The following is a 23,170-nucleotide window of genomic DNA, read 5'->3' on the forward strand; positions in this document are numbered from 1 at the left end:
ACGGTATTTTTTTTTTTTTTTTTTTTGAGAGTGTCGCAGAAAACAGACTTCAGTGTGAGTTGTGGCTAAACAGCAACTCTTCCTTTTGTTGGTGTTAAATAAAAGTCCTGGATTGCAGCAGCTATTACGTCTTTGTGGATCTACACAGCTGGACCGGTCTGTCGACAGATGAGTCTGTAGAGATGAGGTTCCTAACGTAACTGCATATGTGTGCACTGAAAATGGGCAAGTAAATGTAAAAATTGTTCATCCGAATGTAGTAATGTATAAAATCTACTCACTATAAAACGATAAGTATTTTTAACCTGGAGTTAGCTTATTTCGACGGGCAAAATATACATACATTTATGCTCCTAACGTAAAATACAGAAAATGTTTTACTTACTAGGCTATAAATACACTGAATACAATTAATAAAAAAAAAAACTTTGATGGAAAAAAAAACCAAATTGCGCATGCGCAGTTGCACATCGAGCGAGTTACATCATCTCCCCATGTGCAGTTGCGCAGCGCGAGGCACCTCATCTCAACAGGTGACGTCTTCATGTCCGGGTAGAGCAATGTGCGCATGTATGTGCAGTAGCGCGACGCACCTCATCTCGACGTTCACCTCATCTCGACGGGACACCGGCACTGACGGGCAGGTATGTCACTTTCTGCCACATATAGTACTTTGGGTTTACGTGACATGTTTGTTATGCATTCGCAGATGTAATAAATATGCTTTATTCGTGGCCAATCTATATGCATTTGCTACAACTTATTTTAGTTTGTAATGTGGACATGATGGGCACGCAATATATCTGTTTTACACACTGTCCCATTCCGCTGCCAAGCCGCAAAACCCCGTCAGTTGCGGATATCAGCGGTTAACGGCAGATGTACAGCGCATAGAGTATGTATTGTGTATGAATTGAGTATGTATGGAGTATGTAAGGCGGATGTTATCCACATCCAGATTTTTGAGCTACTCAAAAATCCTGGCTGCGGACATGCGTGCCTCTGCGGATGATCACGGGCGTGTTTGGATGACGGCCGACTCATACAGGCATGTTACACGGATATTGCGGATGTTTGGCGAATATGGGCCAATTTTGTGCACAATCCATATGCAAATCCTCCTAAACGCCAGTGGGACATGGCCCTAAGATCCTTTACACAATGATGTTGGTTTTTAACGCAGTGCCACCTGAGGGATCGAAGGTCACGGGCATTCAATGTTGGTTTTCGGCCTTGCCGCTTACGTGTAGAAAGTTCTCCAGATTCTCTGAAACTTCTGATTATATTATGGACTGTAGATGATGGAATCCCTAAATCCCTTGCAATTGAACATTGAGAAATGTTCTTAAATTGTTGGACTATTTTTTTCATGCAGTTGTTCACAAAGTGGTGATCCTCACCCCATCTTTGCTTGTGAATGGCTGAGACTTTTGGGGGATGCTCCTTTTGTACCCAATCATGACACTCACGTGTTTCCAATTAGGTGTTCTTTGAACCTTCATCAACTTTTCCAGTGTTTTGTTGCCCCGTCCCAACTTTTTGAAACATGTTGCAGGCATCCATTTAAAAATGAGCAAATATTTGCACAAAAACAATAAAGTTTATCAGTTTGAACATTAAATATCTTGTCTTTGTGTCTTTGTGGTGTATTCAGTTGAATATAGGTTGAAGAGGATTTGCAAATCATTGTATTCTGTTTTTAATTACATTTTACACAACGTCTCAACTTCATTGGAACTGGGATTGTACTTCAAGGATTCTTTGTCATCATACCATATATGCATTAAGGACATGAAATGAGATTATGTTTCAAAATATCTGGGGGATGAAATAAAGTAAAACTAGACCAGGGAATATAAATAAATAAGAGTAAGAATCAAATAAAAAGCAACACAGCGGTCAGGTGCAACATGATGTGAACATGATTGGCTTCTCTTCATTGGCTTCCTGTTAATTTTAGAATAGAATTTAAAATTCTTCTTCTTACTTATAAGGTTTTGAATAATCAGGTCCATCTTAGGGACCTCATAGTACCATATCACCCCAACAGAGCGCTTCGCTCTCAGAGTGCAGGCTTACTTGTAGTTCCTAGGGTTTTTAAGAGTAGAATGGGAGGCAGAGCCTTCAGCTTTCAGGCTCCTCTCCTGTGAAACCAGCTCCCAGTTCGGATCAGGGAGACAGACACCCTCTCTACTTTTAAGATTAGGCTTAAAACTTACCTTTTGCTAAAGCTTATAGTTAGGGCTGGATCAGGTGACCCTGAACCATCCCTTAGTTACGCTGCTATAGACTTAGACTGCTGGGGGGTTCCCATGATGCACTGAGTGGTTCTTTCTCTTTTTGCTCTGTATGCACCACTCTGCATTTAATCATTAGTGATTGATCTCTGCTCTCTTCCACAGCATGTCTTTTTCCTGGTTCTCTCCCCTCAGTCCCAACCAGTCCCAGCAGAAGTCGTTTGACCGTTGGGGTTTTTCTGTAATTATTGTATGGCTTTTGCCTTACAATATAAAGCGCCTTGGGGCAACTGTTTGTTGTGATTTGGCGCTATATAAATAAAATTGATTTGATTTGATTTGATCACCTTGGTGAACGCGTGTGTGATCATCTGACAGCTTTGGTTCCTTATAACAGAAATTACAATGAAAAAAATAAATGGAAATATGAATCCACTTGATGGATTGCATGATGAAATCATGCCACAGATATTTTACATGACATGCACTTCCTGAACGGGATCCAGTGGGGGTGCACATATGGCACCACCTGGACATGCCAGCAGGGTTTGATGTGCTTGACCATGGTGTATATCCCTCGAATGCAGTCTGACCAGCCTCCACACTGCACCTTGACTGCTCTGTGAGCTTTCGTCACCTTGATTGTAGTGTGTGCACTACATTTGAGCTGGTCATTTCTGCTGGGACTAGCCCCAACCAGTCCCAGCAGAAGACTGCCCCTCTCTGAGCCTGGTTCTGCTGGAGGTTGCCTCCTGTTAAAAGGGAGTTTTTCCTTCCCACTGTCGCCAAGTGCTTGCTCACAGGGGGTCGTTTTGACCGTTGGGGTTTTTCTGTAATTATTGTATGGCTTTTGCCTTACAATATAAAGCGCCTTGGGGCAACTGTTTGTTGTGATTTGGCGCTATATAAATAAAATTGATTTGATTTGATTATCTCAGCAAAGGAGAAGTGCTCACTATCACAGATTTAGACTGGTTTGTGAACAATATTTGAGGGAAATGGTGATATTGTGTATGTGGAAAAAGTTTTAGATCTTTGAGTTCATCTCATACAAAATGGGAGCAAAACCAAAAGTCTTGCGTTTATATTTTTGTTGAGTGTGTGTATATATATATATATATATATACAGTAGTGTTCAGAATAATAGTAGTGCTATGTGAGTAAAAAGATTAATCCAGGTTTTGAGTATATTTTTTATTGTACATGGGAAACAAGGTACCAGTAGATTCAGTAGATTCTCACAAATCCAACAAGACCAAGCATTCATGATATGCACACTCTTAAGGCTATGAAATTGGGCTATTAGTAAAAAAAAAAAATTAGAAAAGGGGGTGTTCACAATAATAGTAGTGTGGCATTCTGTCATTGAGTTCGTCAATTTTGTGGAACAAACAGGTGTGAATCAGGTGTCCCCTATTTAAGGATGAAGCCAGCACCTGTTGAACATGCTTTTCTCTTTGAAAGCCTGAGGAAAATGGGACGTTCAAGACATTGTTTAGAAGAACAGCGTAGTTTGATTAAAAAGTTGATTGGAAAGGGGAAAACGTATATGCAGGTGTAAAAAATTATAGGCTGTTCATCTACAATGATCTCCAATGCTTTAAAATGGACAAAAAAAACAGACGTGTGGAAGAAAATGGAAAACAACCATCAAAATGGATAGAAGAATAACCAGAATGGCAAAGGCTCACCCATTGATCAGCTCCAGGATGATCAAAGACAGTCTGGAGTTACCTCTAAGTGCTGTGACAGTTAGAAGACGCCTGTGTAAAGCTAATTTCTTTGCAAGAATCCCCCGCAAAGTCCCTCTGTTAAATAAAAGACGTGCAGAAGAGGTTACAATTTGCCAAAGAACACATCAACTGCCCTAAAGAGAAATGGAGGAATATTTTGTGGACTGATGAGAGTAAAATTGTTCTTTTTGGGTCCAACAGCCGCAGACAGTTTGAGATGACCCCCAAACTGAATTCAAGCCACAGTTCACAGTGAAGACAGTGAAGCCTGGTGGTGCAAGCATCATGATATGGATATGTTTCTCCTACTATGGTGTTGGGCCTATATATCGCATACCAGGTATCATGGATCAGTTTGGATATGTCAAAATACTTGAAGAGGTCATGTTGCCTTATGCTGAAGAGGTCATGCCCTTGAAATGGGTGTTTCAACAAGACAATGACCCCACGCACACTAGTAAACAAACAAACTCTTGGTTCCAAACCAACAAAATTAATGCCTCACAGATGTGAAGAAATCATGAAAAACTGTGGTTATACAACTAAATACTAGTTTAGTGATTCACAGGATTGCTAAAAAAGCAGTTTGAACATAATAGTTTTGAGTTTGTAGCGTCATCAGCAGATGCTACTATTATTGTGAACACCCCCTTTTCTACTTTTTTTTTTTTTTTTACTAATAACCCAATTTCATAGCCTTAAGAGTGTGCATATCATGAATGCTTGGTGTTGTTGGATTTGTGAGAATCTACTGAATCTACTGGTACCTTGTTTCCCATGTAACAATAAGAAATATACTCAAAACCTGGATTAATCTTTTTAGTCACATAGCACTACTATTATTCTGAACACTACGTATATATATATATATATATATATATATATATATATATATATAGGATCAATTGAAACTAGAGTCAAAAATGTAAAGCCGACACAATGAGTGAGACACCGTCAGGCTTTGTTAAAGGAAGTTTTATACATAACAAGAGAAATCAGAGATTTCTGATGTCCACCAATCCAGATCTGGATCACCTCCAAAAATCTGTGGAGTCTTCCATGCCCTAATATCTATCTGTGGTGCGAATTTGGTGAGAATCTGTGAAGCAGTTTTGATGTAATCCTTCAAAGCCTATATAAAATGAATTCTTTATCCAGAATCCGGATCTGGATACCTCCAAAATTTAATGGAGTCTTCTGTGGCCTAATATGTATCTTATCTGTGGTGAAAATTCATCAAAATCTGTGCAGTAGATTTGACGTAATCCTTCAAAGCATATACAAGTATAAAGTGAAATCTTGATCCAGAATCCATTGTCGCAGGCCAAACGGTCCCCCTGTCTTCATTGAGCATGCGTCAAAAGCTTCAGATATCTGTTGCTGAGATAGATGATGACTGGAGTGAGGAAATGAGGCAATCTGTGAATTGCTGCTGACCCTCCGAAATGGCGCATGCGCAATGAAAGCAGAGGGACCGATTTTTAGGGGGGACCGTTCGGTTGGTGACACTGGATCCAGATCACTTCCAAAATTTAATGGAGTCTTCCATGGCATAATATGTACCTGTGGTGCAAACTTGGCGAGAATCTGAAGCGCTTTTGATGTAATCCTTCAAAGCCTATATAAAGTGAAATCTTGATCCAGAATCCAGATCTGGATCACCTCCAAAATTTAATGGAGTCCTCCATGGTTTAACATGTATCTGTGGTGAAAATTTTGTCAAAATCCGGCAAGTCGTTTTGACGCTATCCTTCAGTTGTATTGAAGCCTGTGGTCTTTTGACGTCAATTTCAGGGGCACTAGTAAAATATTTAAAAAAAAATGTTTTTTTTTTAAATGGCTGTTCGTGCAAAAAAAAAGGGGGGGGGGTGTGTGCTTGGAGAGGGTCTTGCCGAGGGAGTAATTAAGTGTAGAACCGCCACTGTACCCGACAGGAAGTGAATTCCACAAACTTGTAAATGATTCGATGGCTCCCAGTTCTTGCGTCAAATTGCAGTAATCCATGCAGATCTTTTTGGTTGCCGATCAGGAATTCTCAACAAATGTATCCCTGAACCCTTCAGGAAATGAGTGATGGAGTTAGTAATGCACCTGACTGGCATTATGACTGCAGCGGCTTTTTGCCAATAGCGGAAGTCATGTGATCAGATTCATGACGTCACGAGACGTTTCTCAGGACAGGACTTTTGGACTGGAGGCTGAGACGCCGACGACCCCGAGTGCTGCTCTCCTGTTGGTCGTGGAGTGGGAATGCAGACAAAATCCAAGTATGTTTGGTAAAAAAAATCGCTCCGGGATTTTCGCCTTCTCGAGTCAGACGATGAGTGAATCAAGAGGGACCTCAGCAGGTCGGCAGGCGTCACTCAGCTCCGCCAGGTGAGACTTGTCGATCCGCAGAACCAACATTTAACCAACACCGAGTGCAAAATGTTTCCTGTTTTGCAACTAATCCTCTAAAACAAGATTACAAAGGCATTTTAGGGCCACATTGAGGTGTTATTATTTTTTTTTAGACAGTAATATTATGAAAATAAAGTCGTAATTTTACGAGCAAAAAACTCGTGGGCGCTTGTGAAATTGTACTTCAGCATGGTTTTACAGATATACTCAACAAATATATAAACGCAACACTTTTGGTTTTGCTCCCATTTTGTATGAGATGAACTCAAAGACCTAAAACTTTCTTCACATACACAATATCACCATTTCCCTCAAATATTGTTCACAAACCAGTCTAAATCTGTGATAGCACTTCTCCTTTGCTGAGATAATCCATCCCACCTCACAGGTGTGCCATACCAAGATGCTGATTAGACACCATGATTAGTGCACAGGTGTGCCTTAGACTGCCCACAATAAAAGGTCACTCTGAAAGGTGCAGTTTTATCACACAGCACAATGCCACAGATGTCGCAAGATTTGAGGGAGCGTGGAATTGGCATGCTGACAGCAGGAATGTCAACCAGAGCTGTTGCTCGTGTATTGAATGTTAATTTCTCTACCATAAGCCGTCTCCAAAGGTGTTTCAGAGCATTTGGCAGTACATCCAACCAGCCTCACAACCGCAGACCACGTGTAACCACACCGGCCCAGGACCTCCACATCCAGCATGTTCACCTCCAAGATCGTCTGAGACCAGCCACTCGGACAGCTGCTGAAACAATCAGTTTGCATAACCAAAGAATTTCTGCACAAACTGTCAGAAACCATCTCAGGGAAGCTCATCTGCATGCTCGTCGTCCTCATCGGGGTCTCGACCTGACTCCAGTTCGTCATCGTGACCGACTTGAGTGGGCAAATGCTCACATTCGCTGGCGTTTGGCACGTTGGAGAGGTGTTCTCTTCACGGATGAATACCGGTTCACACTGTTCAGGGCAGATGGCAGACAGCATGTGTGGTGTCGTGTGGGTGAGCGGTTTTCTGATGTCAATGTTGTGGATCGAGTGGCCCATGGTGGCGGTGGGGTTATGGTATGGGCAGGCATCTGTTATGGACGAAGAACACAGGTGCATTTAATTGATGACATTTTGAATGCACAGAGATACCGTGACGAGATCCCGAGGCCCATTGTTGTGCCATACATCCAAGAACATCACCTCATGTTGCAGCAGGATAATGCACGGCCCCATGTTGCAAGGATCTGTACACAGTTCTTGGAAGCTGAAAATGTCCCAGTTCTTGCATGGTCGGCATACTCACTGGACATGTCACCCTTTGAGCATGTTTGGGATGCTCTGGACCAGCGTATACGACAGTGTGTACCAGTTCCTGCCAATATCCAGCAACTTCGCACAGCCATTGAAGAGGAGTGGACCAACATTCCACAGGCCACAATTGACAACCTGATCAACTCTATGCGAAGGAGATGTGTTGCACTGCATGAGGCAAATGGTGGTCACACCAGATACTGACTGGTATCCCCCCCCCAATAAAACAAAACTGCACCTTTTAGAGTGGCCTTTTATTGTGGACAGTCTAAGGCACACCTGTGAGGTGGGATGGATTATCTCAGCAAAGGAGAAGTGCTCACTATCACAGATTTCGACTGGTTTGTGAACAATATTTGAGGGAAATGGTGATATTGTGTATGTGGAAAAAGTTTTAGATCTTTGAGTTCATCTCATACAAAATGGGAGCAAAACCAAAAGTGTTGTGTTTATATTTTTGTTGAGTGTAAGTATCTCATCTTTTGACCCATCTGCACCACGTTATAATGAGTATCAGAACTTTGAAAAGAATATGCAAGACAATGTGTCTTCCGGAGGAGGAACCACACAGAGTTCACCTGTAGTTCCGAGTTTGTTTCTCATGAAGTAAATTTTTTTTCTCAAAAATTACAAGTTTTTTTTCTCGCAAAATTACAACTTTATTCTTGTAATATTGCAATTTTTTTCTCGTAAAATTACAGTTTTATTCTCGTAATATTACAAGTTTTTTTCTCGTAAAATTACAGCTTTATTCTTGTAATATTACAAGTTTTTTCTTGTAAAATTACAAGTTTATTCTCGTAAAATGACAACTTTATTCTCAAAGTCTAAAAAATCAATGTTGTCCTAAAATGCCGTCGTACAGTGTACCATACTATATTAGGAAAAAAAAAAAGCGTAACACAGAAAAACGTTATGTAGACACGATGTTATATGAACATACAGACACCGCAGTGAAGTTAGATTGAAATTCAATATTCAGGAACATCAAAACAAATATATTTATTTAGGATATCTTAGCTCTCCACAGTATCCAGACACAAGAAATAGATGCTGGATTTATTTACAGCAGGGTGACATAAATGAATAAAATCAAAATTATCTTTGTTTGCTTGCCCAGGTGCTTTTCACAGCAGTGCTGCTGAATCCGGGCTTGTGCCACACACTTTGCATCTCTGAAAAAGCAGACAGCCCATTTTAAAGCTACACTCATTTTTGGTTTGTTAACTGTTAAATCACATTTTCAGTTAAAATGTGTGTTTGTCTGGTTTTGTGCATACCTGGAATTGGCTGATTAAATTTAATTTTGCGTTTACATCATCAACATGCAAAATCTTCATTTGCGTACTGCTGTCTATGCCACATTACCACCTGTTGTCATGTGTCCAAATCTTTTTCTTCTCATTCTTGGTAGACATTTAGATCCGATGATCACTTTGTGTGCGAAGTGTCAGCGATGGGAGCGCATATGGCTCCACAGTCCAAAACCTGAAGCGTAAAGTCGCCCACAGGTTGGACATTAGTGGTCGGTTGTCAGGATGTGGGATGATGCAGCCCTGTCACATCTCTGTCTTCCAGCCTCAAGTCTGTGTTGTCTGTCTTCTTCAAAGGCTTTCACTCCACTGTAGATCAGAGATCTCCAGGCCCCTCTGTCTGCACCTGCTGTTTCCAGGTTTGAGTTCGCACCAGTTGAGATTGTTTTTCAGGGTGTCTTTGAACCTCAACTTTGGTCTTCTAGTTTTTCTTGTGCCCTCTCTCAGCTCACTATACAACGGTTGTTTTGGGATGCGGTGGTCTTGCATTCTGATGAAGTGTCCGGTCCAGGATAGTTGGGCTTGGATCAGCATTGCCTCAATGCTCTTTGAATCTTTCCTGTCAAGAACCTCCAGGTTCGAAACTCTGTCCTGCCAGCAGATGCACATGATTGCATGGAGCGACCTTGTGTGGAATTGTTCAAGTTGTTTGATGTGTCACCAGTATAAAGTCCATGTTTTGCATCCATTATTGTGCAATTGCACAATTATTATAAGAAAATCACCCACTAAACAAAATTTTGTAAAGCCCACACAATTTATCATTTATTACAGGTGATCTTAGAAAATCAGGTACTCAGTGGTTATTAAAATGTTTTGCGAGCTATCCTATTATTGATGCCTATATCACATTAATCATAATACACTGCTCTCTCCTGTCGCTTTTACCTTTTACACTCTTGATCATCCAGGCTCTCCCTCTCACTCCAACCAGAATGAGGATCTGGAGACAAACATGTTCACTGACTGAGGAAGCCATGGATTTCTAATGACTGTCTGAGAGCTCTGACATCATCGTTATGACCTATTTCTCACACAATACTGTCGAGTGCTCTCCTAATCAGAAGTCATGTTTGTCACAAGTCTGTCCTGTCTGACTCCCATGTTGGAGGTGTAAAGAATAAATGAAAATATGTGCTATTTTACTCAATTAGCTTTGCATGCTAAGAATGCTAAAAGTTACCAAACTGAATAAAAGGTTTTGTGTTCATTATTTACAAAAAGTAACAGATGTTTAGAAGTATGTACACTATGTAGGTTTAAATGAACTAGATATTGTATTGAATGAATGAAGTTGAATAGAGTGTATACTTGTGCCATAATGTGTTTTAAGGGTTTTATCATGATGGTAAATGAATGAAAATGTGTATGCCTATGCTTTGATAGGTGTTCAACTGATTTATGATGGTTTTGAAATGATACAATATTATACGGTTTGATTAATGATTGAAATATGTATTTATGATGAATTGTATTGAACATGTTGAACTGCTGACGTGTTGACTCTGAAATCAGTAAAGTGTTTTGGTTTAAGGTTTTCATGAATAACATATGCTTAAGTAGGATGTAACGTTGGTTTTAAAACATGTCAGACATTGACCATTTTTAATAAAGTCATTTTTATGCCTGAAATGTTTCATGATATGTTCAAAGGTCATGAGGTCAAGATTTGTACTGCAAATAATATTGTTGTTGCCTCTGTTTATAATCAAATGGTTTGTACATTTATGTTTGAGCTATGCTGATCAATAATGAACCGTTGAATGACTGTATTGTTCAAATTTAATTGCTGCTTCTGCATTCTGTAAAATGTGAGTGATTTCATACTTTGACTGTGAAAGAACTTTGCTTCCACAGTGACAACAATGACTGGGTTATTTGTTATCGGGGAGGCAACCTTGAAAGTGTCTGTAGAGACACGATAACGCCACTGAACTGAACACATGGACCTGTTCTCATACGGAGCTGAAAACAAGAAAACAGTGATTCTTTAGCACTATTCTACATTAATTAGTTACACTTTGCCGCAAAAGGTAGAAATTGGGGGTGTATGTGTGTGTGGAGAAAAGATTATGCTGTTTTGCACCTGTCTTAAAGTAACCCTGAGAATGTATGGATGGAATTCACATTTACCTAATTCCATACAAAGTTACATAAATTGATTGGTGCAAAACACCAAGAGTGGAAATGTATAATAAAAATGTTATTGTGCTGTTTTGCACCTGTCTTAAAGTAACCCTGAGAATGTACTTGTTATTCAACTTTGTTTTAGCATGTTGGGGTCAGACTGAACTGGGAGTGAAGAGCTGGATGTACTTATTATTCACAACTTCGTTTCTGTTGCTATTGACGACTGTGCTGAAGAGATGTTTTTGTAAGAGGAAATACCTTTTTGATGCCTGTTGATTAAAGAAATTATGTGCGCCAGGGAGTTTGAAATGGCCACTCACCCTCCCTTTGCGCACACACTAGAAAAGAGGAGGCAGAGTCATGCTCCGATAGAGTCTGCTGCGGGTTTACGTACGAACGCCCAGCCGGTTGACAAGCGCACTCTGCCGAAGGTGTTGGCTCTCCACCTTAAAGGCGTCACAGTAAGAGAGAAAGAGATGTTTCATGCGCTGCAACCACTTGTGCTTGATGTAACTGCTTTTGTGGGGAATAAATATCCGCCTTTTTGTTCTAGCAAAATGCAATCTGTGTGATCATTTCTGTGTGCCGATCTGACCGAACCTTGTTTCAAAACATTTTTGGCGTTGTCGGCAGGATACGGTTACGCTCAGACTACACACAGAAATGTTTGCTTTAGATTGGGAAAGAGAGATGCGGAGGTGGCATCTCAGCAGGAGTCTTGCTTTAGATTGGGAAAGAAGGATGCCGAGGAGGCATCTCAACAGGAAGAAGTGGTCCCTGGGTGGGATGGGATCACTTCTAAAGAAATAGGCCAGCTTCTACGGCGACGTGGGGGGCGCCCTGGGTCGTGGACTGGAGCAATTCCCACCGCGACTCCACCGGTTTTATGTGAGATGTTAAAACGTGTGGAGGTTAAAGAGAAAGCTCCATTGGGAGGTATTTTAGAGATGATGATGGATTTGTGTGCACTCATTTTGACACGTCCGTCATGTTCAGGAATGTTAAACACACCTGCTGTCTTGATTTACAATGAATTAGTTGCAGAAATGTTATATGTGGAAAGTGGGAATTTATTGTTACTAGTACTGTATTTTCTGGTGTTTGGCATTTCTTCTTTTGTATGGGGGGAGGAACAACAATGCTCATTTGATATGGCAAAGGAAGCCATACAGCAGGCTCTGTCCTTAGGAAAAATGCAATCAGGACCAGTAGAACTTCAAGTGTCTGCTCTAAATGATTATGCTAATTGGAGCTTATGGCAAAAACAAAACAGGGTACGCAAACCTTTAGGATTCTGGTCGAGAAAACTCCCAGATGCAGGTATGCGTTATACACCTTTTGAAAAACAGCTTTTAGCATGTTATTGGGCGTTGATTGAAACTGAATCACAAACGGTGGGACATGAAGTAATGATGAGGACACGTACCTATTTTGACATGGATAATGAGTAATCCTACTACACACCGAATAGGAACAGCTCAGGAAGCTAGTGTGATAAAATGGAAATGGTATGTGTCAGAACGAGTAAAACCAGGTGGAAAGGGAGTTTCGTTATTGCATGAACAGGTAGCGGATGCTCCTGAGGAAGATGAGGTGCCTTTTGAGGTCCAACCATTGGAGGAATCTCCTGTTAAAGCAGGAAAAAGGTGGGATGATTTGTCAGATGATGAGAAAAGTCGAGCATGGTTCACTGATGGTTCCTGTCAATATCAAGCAGGAAAAAGGCGATGGAAAGCAGGAGCTTTTAATCCACAATTAGGTCAGTCTCTGGAAGAATTAGGAGAAGGAAAAAGCAGTCAGTGGGCGGAGTTGAAGGCCGTGCATATGGTGGTCATGCAGGGAGGACCACAGGGCCTCCATATTTATACAGACTCATGGTCAGTGACCCAAGGACTACTTACCTGGATGCCTACATGGCATGCCACTAATTGGAAAATACATTCTAAGGAAGTTCGGGGAAGAGAATTGTGGGAAGACATTTGGGAAAAGGCTAAAACAATTCCTATTACTGTGATGCATGTAGATGCACACACTAATGGACAAGACTCAGAAGCTTTATATAATAAAGCTGCAGATCAATTAGTAAGAGTAATGATTGAATTAAGACAATCCAGCCCAGGATTGGCTAGATGGGCTCATGTCAAAGCAGGACATTGGGGGGTTCAAGGTACCCTAAAATGGGCCAGAGATCGAGGTATTGATCTAAAATTGGATGATGTGAAAACAGTAATCACTGAGTGTGAACAATGTCAACACCACCGGAAGGGTGTGCCTCAACATTTGCATGGGCAGTTAAATCGTGGTAAAAGTCCCGGTCAAATTTGGCAGTTGGATTTTATTGGACCACTGCCCATGTCTAAGGGATGTAGACATGCATGCACTGCTGTAGATACATTTTCGGGAGTCTTGGTAGTGCATCCATGTAAATTTGCAAATCAAATGGCCACACTTAAGTGTTTGAAAATAATACAGCAGTATTATGGTTTGCCAGTACAGATTCAAACTGATAATGGTACTCATTTTACGGGGAATAAAGTAAAAGAGTGGGCCCAAGGACATCATGTTGAATGGATTTATCATATTCCCTATTACCCGCAAGCGGCGGGACTAGTAGAACGAATGAATGGGCTCCTTAAAGAGACCCTATTGAAGCTATCAAAAGATCGCACTATGCGACAATGGAAACAGGATTTGACCACTGCTGTGGATCAGCTGAACAATCGACCTTTAGGGTCAGGATCCACACCCTTGATAAGAATGATTTCAGGAGAAATGATAGAGCATACTACAGAAAGCATCAAAATGTGGAAAATTGATCCACAAGCGGAACTACCTGTCAGAGCAACTCCAGGCTCAGCAGGACTAGACTTAAGAACATTGACTACTGTCACATTGGTACCTGATCAAATTCAAGTGGTAAAAACAGGGCTACGCCTACAGTGTCCGAAGGGCACATATGGGCACGTCCTGCCACGCAGTGGTCTATCACTTAAAGGGCTGACTATTCAGGCCGGGGTGATAGATGCAGATTACCAAGGCGAGATTGGAGTGGTTTGTAGATTGTTTGGAGAACAACCCCTGATATTGAACAAAGGGGACAAAATTGCTCAATTAATAATTAAACCCTGTGAAATGGGGTTGGTACAGGAGATACCAAAACCCGTAGTAATAACTACACGAGGAACACAAGGTTTTGGTTCCTCAGATCAAGCAGGTGCCAAAGTTTGGGTGAAACAACCTAACGGACCGCCTAAGGCGGCAGATATTATAGCTCAAGGGAATGATGCAACTGTTAGTATACTCTATCAGGGTGAAGAAAAATGGGTAAATGTGCCTATATCAAAGTGTTATGTAAGAGAGGACTAATCATTGTTATTCTATGAATAGTCTTTCTTCTGTTGATCAGACTCAATGTCCTGGTGGGAGTTGCTGATCGGGCAATCGAGGACCACAGGAGGTGTATGTCGCCATGGCAACCAGTGGAAGCCCCGGGATTGGAGGTGTCGGCTGCTGGGTCATACTCCTCCTTGTAGGTGGTGCCATGGTCCCCTGTTGCTGGGGAATGACAGAAGGACATCAACTGGTGGTTGCTGATCAAGTGGTGACTCTTTCATGGAAAAACAGCACCCAAAGCAGGACCCAAGACAATTTTACTTGTGCAGCTAATGAACAATGTTCATTTGGAAATTTGACTGTGATAGGTAAAGGGTGTCAACTGATTATATCATCTTTAGTACATGTATGTATACTGAATGAAACGACTGTCACTTGTGGAAATTCACCAAACAGTACACGATGGAATATAACAGCAGAGTCAGTACTATGGGTAGCTAATGGTACGGCCATAACAAATAGAACATCTTGGGGATACCCAATTTGGGTACTACTAAAAGAGGCTAAGGCAACACAAACCCAGGTTGCACCTTTAATTGATACCTGTACTCATTTGGCACAAGCAACAGTGACGACAAAGGTATATTGGCAAATTACCTTTCCAAACATTCCAACATGCAGAAGACGCTGCAGGGCATGGTATGATACTCTATTAGGAGGAACAGGAACTGTCCTGGGAGTATCAAACACAGTTGATAATGAGGTAACCAGAACAATGTTGTCCAATACTGGACGATATTCCTCTCAAGCTATCCATCAGGTTGGAGAGTGGTTGCCTACAGCATTAGTGGGACAACTACAAAATGCAAATCTGTGGCAAAAGAATTTTAAATGGCAATTGGCATTATGGAATGAAACATTTAATGTCTTCCAAAATTTATCTCATATGGGAAATTGGACAGCATGTGCTATACAAACTCTTCATGCTGAAGCTCAAAGAGAAAGATTTCAGCATATAGTTACCACAGGGAACTATCATGATTGGAAATGGATTTGGAATATAACTGATACCTTATGGTTAAAGTTACATCCAGAATTTACACAGTATAATGAAACAGTATGTACTGGACACTGGACCCAGTACAATGTGACACAACCAAAGGTTGTTTGTAAATATCAAGTATTACCGGTAATTACGACTAATGGCTATTGGTTCTTGCATATGGATGGAGAGTGGTTAGAACCAAAAACTAATACAACTTTTGATACTAAAATGTGTGACAAAACAGATAAAGGTATGGCCTGTGTGCTGCAAACGGGATATGCCAATCCATGTCTAACCGACTCAGAGGTTGTACTTTGTGATTGGACTAGGGAAACACCAAGAGAAATGTTGTGGCAGATCGGCCCACATGCTCTGTGTGTTGCAACAATGAAAAATAATTCACAAGTACCTTCGGTTCCGTATACTGGCTGCCTGAACAATGTGCACTTATGGCATTGGGGAAACCGGACGTATCGTTTGACTAATTATTCTGTATCGAGTCGGTTGACTTCGGTACAATGGGATGTATTGCATTCCCCATGGAGTCTTTCCCTGGAGCGTTTCAAATGCGCATTGGAACAATCTACGGAAATTCAGCAATTAATAGAGTCACATACGTCCAACATCTCCAGTCTCATGGTGTCTACATTGATAGCTAGTGACCGGGTAAAACGTGGCAAAATTAGTACAGCAAGCATCAGCACATCATTGGTGGGATATCTTTTCAGGGATGTCTGTCACTGCCAGGAGTACCTTAGTGCCACCTTTGACAATATTAATTATAGCAATATGTGTGATGACTTTTTGTAACATTTTTACATGTATCTATGTTATACGTTTAAGGCGAGAGGTGGAATGGGTAATATTTCAACGAATGAGATGAAATTAACTTTGTTATGAGTATATTGTTTGGAACAGGTATAATCAAGACTATATTACTCAAAATTTTGTTTGTGAATCACTGGAAGAAATGTGGGAAATGCTATGGCAGGACATAATCAATGGAATAGGCTGGAGCCCGGCATTACCTGAATCTGCTAGTGGTTACATAAATTGACTGGTGCAAAACACCAAGAGTGGAATGTGTGGAGAAAAGATTATGCTGTTTTGCACCTGTCTTAAAGTAACCCTGAGAATGTATGGATGGAATTCACATTTACCTAATTCCATACAAAGTTACATAAATTGATTGGTGCAATAACCCTGAGAATGTATGGATGGAATTCACATTTACCTAATTCCATACAAAGTTACATAAATTGATTGGTGCAAAACACCAAGAGTGGAAATGTATAATAAAAATGTTATTGTGCTGTTTTGCACCTGTCTTAAAGTAACCCTGAGAATGTACTTGTTATTCAACTTTGTTTTAGCATGTTGGGGTCAGACTGAACTGGGAGTGAAGAGCTGGATGTACTTGTTACACTGATTGCACAACTTTGTTTTAGCATGTTGGGGTCAGACTGAACTGGGAGTGAAGAGCTGGATGTACTTGTTATTATTCACAACTTCGTTTCTGTTGCTATTGACGACTGTGCTGAAGAGATGTTTTTGTAAGAGGAAATACCTTTTTGATGCCTGTTGATTAAAGAAATTATGTGCGCCAGGGAGTTTGAAATGGCCACTCACCCTCCCTTTGCGCACACACTAGAAAAGAGGAGGCAGAGTCATGCTCCGATAGAGTCTGCTGCGGGTTTACGTACGAACGCCCAGCCGGTTGACAAGCGCACTCTGCCGAAGGTGTTGGCTCTCCACCTTAAAGGCGTCACGGTAAGAGAGAAAGAGATGTTTCATGCGCTGCAACCACTTGTGCTTGATGTAACTGCTTTTGTGGGGAATAAATATACGCCTTTTTGTTCTAGCAAAATGCAATCTGTGTGATCATTTCTGTGTGCCGATCTGACCGAACCTTGTTTCAAAACAATGTGCTGGTAAACCTCGGCACCCAGGACAATTATCAAATCAGTTCCCATCACAACATTGGACGATTAAGGATTAACAACAGTGCCTGCTTTATTCCATGGAGTTACATGTTTTGTGCTTAGACTGAGGACGTGTGGGACTGAGCAATAAAGGTTTTGTCTCCTCTTCAACAATAACTGCAAACATCCTGAGTTTCAAGTGATGAGGTGTTTGATTGTGAATTCTTGCTTTTTCTGCAGCCAATGTAATTTCCATGTTGTCCAGGGTTGTGTGACAATTAGAAGTGGTGATATCAAAGTTTTCAGTCAATCCACGTCTGGTATTCAGACATAAAAATCCAAGCCCAGTCACTGCCTAATGAGCAGTTCTCAAAAAGTGAAAAAAAGAATTGCACTGCTACTCAAGACTTCTGGAAGTGCTCAAAATAATAGTCTGGCAGTGGAAGTACTGTTCAAATTTGCAATCGTTTTAAGTATTTTACAAAATTATACTACAACTCAAACTTGTAATCCATTTAAGATAAAATAATTTGCAAAGTTGCTCTATAGCTGAGAGGTTTAAAGCCTATTTCCATCACTGGAAACACTTCCAGAAACAGTGTCCACATATATAGAAGACACATATCCCAAAACATGAATTCTACAGGCATGGTACAAAACGTAGTAGATGCGCGCGTATATATATATATATATATATACACACACACACACACACACACACACACACACACACACACACACAGTAGTGTTCAGAATAACAGTAGTGCTATGTAACTAAAATTCCAGGTTTTGAGTATATTTCTTATTGTTACATGGGAAACAAGGTACCAGTAGATTCAGTAGATTCTCACAAATCCAACAAGACCAAGCATTCATGATATGCACACTCTTAAGGCTATGAAATTGGGCTATTAGTAAAAAAAAGTAGAAAAGGGGGTGTTCACAGTAATAGTAGTGTGGCATTCAGTCAGTGAGTTCATCAATTTTGTGGAACAAACAGGTGTGAATCAGGTGTCCCCTATGTAAGGATGAAGCCAGCACCTGTTGAACATGCTTTTCTCTTTGAAAGCCTGAGGAAAATGGGATGTTCAAGACATTGTTCAGAAGAACAGTGTAGTTTGATTAAAAAGTTGATTGGAGAGGGGAAAACGTATACGCAGGTGCAAAAAATTATAGGCTGTTCATCTACAATGATCTCCAATGCTTTAAAATGGACAAAAAAAAAAAAAAAAAACATGTGTCAAAGAAAACGGAAAACAACCATCAAAATGGATAGAAGAATAACCAGAATGGCAAAGGCTCACCCATTGATCAGCTCCAGGATGATCAAAGACAGTCTGGAGTTACCTGTAAGTGCTGTGACAGTTAGAAGACGCCTGTGTGAAGCTAATTTATTTGCAAGAATCCCCCGCAAAGTCCCTCTGTTAAATAAAAGACGTGCAGAAGAGGTTACAATTTGCCAAAGAACACATCAACTGGCCTAAAGAGAAATGGAGGAATATTTTGTGGACTGATGAGAGTAAAATTGTTCTTTTTGGGTCCAAGTGCCACAGACAGTTTGTGAGACGACCCCCAAACTCTGAATTCAAGCCACAGTTCACAGTGAAGACAGTGAAGCATGGTGGTGCAAGCTTCATGATATGGGCATGTTTCTCCTACTATGGTGTTGGGCCTATATATCGCATACCAGGTATCAGGGATCAGTTTGGATATGTCAAAATACTTGAAGAGGTCATGTTGCCTTATGCTGAAGAGGACATGCCCTTGAAATGAGTGTTTCAACAAGACAATGACCCCAAGCACACTAGTAAATGAGCAAATTCTTGGTTCCAAACCAACAAAATTAATGCCTCGCAGATGTAAAAACTGTGGTTATACAACTAAATACTAGTTTAGTGATTCACAGGATTGCTAAAAAAGCAGTTTGAACATAATAGTTTTGAGTTTGTAGCGTCAACAGCAGATGCTACTATTATTGTGAACACCCCCTTTTCTACTTTTTTTTTTTTACTAATAGCCCAATTTCATAGCCTTAAGAGTGTGCATATCATGAATGCTTGGTCTTGTTGGATTTGTGAGAATCTACTGAATCTACTGGTACCTTGTTTCCCATGTAACAATAAGAAATATACTCAAAACCTGGATTAATCTTTTTGGTCACATAGCACTACTATTATTCTGAACACTACTGTATATATAGAACAGAATCATCATCATCATCCATTTACAGGGTGGGCCAATAAAATGTTACCACTTTTTTAATTTGTACAATTGGAGACAATTGAGGCCCTGAAGACCAACATCCATCAGGAAATTTGAAGAATCCCTCTTGAGATGTGTGGCAATGTCATCACAAACTTCATTGTGCGTGTTGCAGCTGTAATCCAAAGAAGAGTAGCATGGATTGAACATGTCATCAACTACTGAACTGCGCGGAAAACAAGACACAAAGTGGTAAACCTTTGGTATTAAATGTTAGTTTGATGCTTCTGTTACAAGTCTGTAAATAAAATTTCCGAATAACTTCTCATTTCAGAAACTTGTGTAGGATCAAAAAGTGGTAAGATTTTATTGGCCCACCCTGTATGGTTTTCAGTGTCCTTCAAACACAATGAACAATGATGTCACATTTCATCTTGGTTCAAGCTTATGAATCTTTGCTTCACAACAAAAGCACATATATTTGGATCCAGGCTTATCTTGTAATAATTAGAATGCCATCTTGCTCAAACGAGTTTGACAGCTTGTTGCAAAGCAATGTCTTTCTTGTTTTAAGAATACAGCATGGAAACTTTTTTCTGTTCTGCCATCTGTGAGCTATTGTATGAATCTGAACAAATTATTCTTCATCCTTCATTAAATTAAATTAAAAATTAATTAAAATATTTTTAATAGGAAAAATTATCTGGACATGTTTTTGGTAAAAGCTAGAGCCTGTCACTTGGAATATGAAAATACTGTTTCTGACATATGATGTGAATCTATAGACAGCTTTCATTTGGTGTCTCATATGTCCCATTTGCTTAAAAGATGATGATTTGGTAACTCATGTTGTCAAAAAAAAAAAAAAAAAAAAAAAATACAAGATGTTGTAATCAGACATGTTCATCTAGCTAAGGTAGGTCAATAAGTGCTCATATGTCATAGTGAGGCCCAGTAATTTTACTGTTTCTAGTTATTTTTGTAATCTAGACATCCTAAGCTTTCTAATGATTCCAAATTTATAGGGTGGTGGTGCACCAGAGTGAAGTTGGTTACCAGTTACTAGTTACTTATTCAGACACTTATTCAGCATTTTTTTGTTTTTTTGTTTTTTTTGTTTTTGGTATGAATGACATCCAGTGGATCCACAGAGATGCATAATGTAGGAAATTGGCCTGAAATTGCAAATATCTGTCTGAATACCTGTCCTGTCCAGACACTTATTTGGCTGAAAAAAAGTTTATTTTTTGGTAAAAATGGCATTCTTTTGGTCCAAGGAAATGATTAATACAGGTTTTGACTGGAAAAAAATGGGCTACAACTGCAAATCGGCTGAAATTGCAAATATCTGTCTGAATATCTGTCCAGACACTTATTCAGTTACCAGTTATTTATTCAGACACTTATTTGACAATTTTTTTTGTTTGTTTGTTTTTGGTATGAATGACATCCAGTGGATCCAAAGAGATGTATAACAGAGGACATGTGACTGAAATTGTAAATATCTGCCTGAATATCTGTCCAGTCCAGTCCAGACACTTATTCGACAATTTTTTTTTATTTTTGGCAGTTCGCAATTTCAGCCTGATTTACAGTTGTAGCCTTTTTTTTTTTTTCTTTTTTTTTTTTTAAGTCAAAACCTATATCAATCATCTCCTTGGATGAAAAGAATGCCATTTTGACAAAAAAAAAAAAAAAATTCAGTTGAATAAGTGTGGACTGGACTGGACAGATATTTGCAATTTCAGTTCAATTTCCTCGATTATGCATCTCTGTGTATCCACTGGGTTTCATTAATATAAAAAGTAAATAATTAATGTTGAATAAGTAACTGAATAAATGTCTGGGCAGATATTCAGACAGATATTTCCAATTTCAGCCTGATTTACAATTGTAGCCCTATTTATTTCAGTCAAAACCGATATTAATCATCTCCTTGGACCAAACGAATGCCATTTTGATCAAAAAATAAGTAATTTTTTCAGCCAAATAAGTGTCTGGACTGGACTGGATAGATATTCAGACAGATATTCCCAATTTCAGGCCAGTTTCCTCTTATAATGCATCTCTGTGGATCTACTGGATGTCATTCATACCAAAAATAAATAATAATTCAAAAAAAGCCGAATAAGTGTCTGAATAAGTAACTACTAACTGGTAACCAACTTCATTCTGGTCTGTGGTGGTGTGTGCATGCGGGACCATGCTGGCCTCATGGCCTACAATATCCTTCATCCACAGCCTCATGGAGGTATTTTAATCACAAGGATTAAATTGCATGCATCAGTGAGTTGTCTGCATAGAAAAAAATCATTTGGAGTACATGCGTGTGATAATATTGCAGCTTCAAAAATATTAACCAATAAGATATCCAGTTATTTTTACATACAGATCAGTGCTTAAGCTAAGATCCCTTGCTCGGAATCTTTAGGCTAAGTTGGGATCTCTCTGAGAGGACTTGGAATCTGTTAATATGGGCCCTGATCTTCTCGGGAAGTATCCAAGTGGAACATGTGATGTCTGCATTCAGATGCAAACTGTGGAACATGTAATTCTGCTATGTCCTAAATATGCAAAAAAATAGACACTTTGTTTTTTAAAAAAAAAAAAACAGACTTGAACATAGGGGACTAATGCAGTCATGTATCATATCTCAAAAAGCTTTGGAAATTCACTTCGACAGGACTAACGTAACGGTAGGTGGCGATAGTGCTGTTTGTGGTAGCGAGTCGCCAGGAGAAGAAGAACAACGAAAGGAAGAAGGAGATAATGGCGTCATGTTGAAAATGTTAATGTGCGACTTCGCTGACTTTTAACACTACATTCTGTCTGCTGCACGACGAACTTCCATCGCGACGCAATAAGGGAGTTAAACGAGGAGTTCGATATTAACACCAAACGTCAAGAAACGTAGGTGAATTTTAGTACGGGCAAAAACATGCTATGCTAATAGGCTAAAGCTTTTAGATTCTTCCTCTGGCTACTCTTTCTGGTACTGTGTGTAGCACTGCCCCCAGTGGTCAACTAAATGGTGGGACCGCATTTCTTGGACCCTCGCGGCTTCATGTATGTATGTATGCAGCGCCGCCGTTCGGCATAAGCAGACTACGCAGCCTGCGTGGGGCACCAACCATGTTGCACTAGTTTGCAGGGCCTCCAATTGACTGAAAAATGTGTTGAAATTATTACCAGTCATGCCGGTGTTACTCTAATCTAACCACTTTTTTTGTAACGAGTAATCTAACACGTTAATCTTTCCAAATGAGTAATCAGATTAAAGTTAATTCTCCAAGTCACTGTGCGTTACTATTATTTTTGCATTGTGGGTCGACAGCAGCATTAAACTTGGTTCGTGGACAGGAGGTCGGGGTTCGAGTGAACTGCCCACTTAAGCGAGCTGTGAGCTTTTCATCAGCTACGACTCGTCGTCACTTAAAGCGCGGTGAAAACAGCACACCTGCACTGAGCTTTATTTACAAAGACATTTTTATGCTTTTTTTTCTCCTTTATTTAGAATTCTGAGCTGAGCCGCTCCGTATCGTCTCGT

The 23,170-nt window shown here is 40.1% G+C and overlaps 1 protein-coding gene across 2 annotated transcripts in view; it reads left to right on the top strand.

Annotated features, from left to right (window-relative positions):
* LOC117502558 (gastrula zinc finger protein XlCGF57.1-like) overlaps window positions 1–23,170 on the top strand; it is a 101,353-nt gene that overhangs the window by 22,566 nt on the left and 55,617 nt on the right. Inside the window, exon 1 of one of the 2 annotated variants that reach the window (XM_034161596.1) lies at window positions 22,380–22,547. The exons of the other annotated variant lie outside the window; for it this stretch is intronic. The gene's annotated coding sequence lies outside the window, so the exon portion shown is untranslated. Of the gene's footprint in view, window positions 1–22,379; window positions 22,548–23,170 lie in introns of those variants that run through there. 2 annotated transcript variants of the gene reach the window in all.

Source organism: Thalassophryne amazonica, chromosome 21 (assembly GCF_902500255.1).
Source record: "Thalassophryne amazonica chromosome 21, fThaAma1.1, whole genome shotgun sequence".
In the NCBI taxonomy this organism is placed as follows: domain Eukaryota; kingdom Metazoa; phylum Chordata; class Actinopteri; order Batrachoidiformes; family Batrachoididae; genus Thalassophryne; species Thalassophryne amazonica.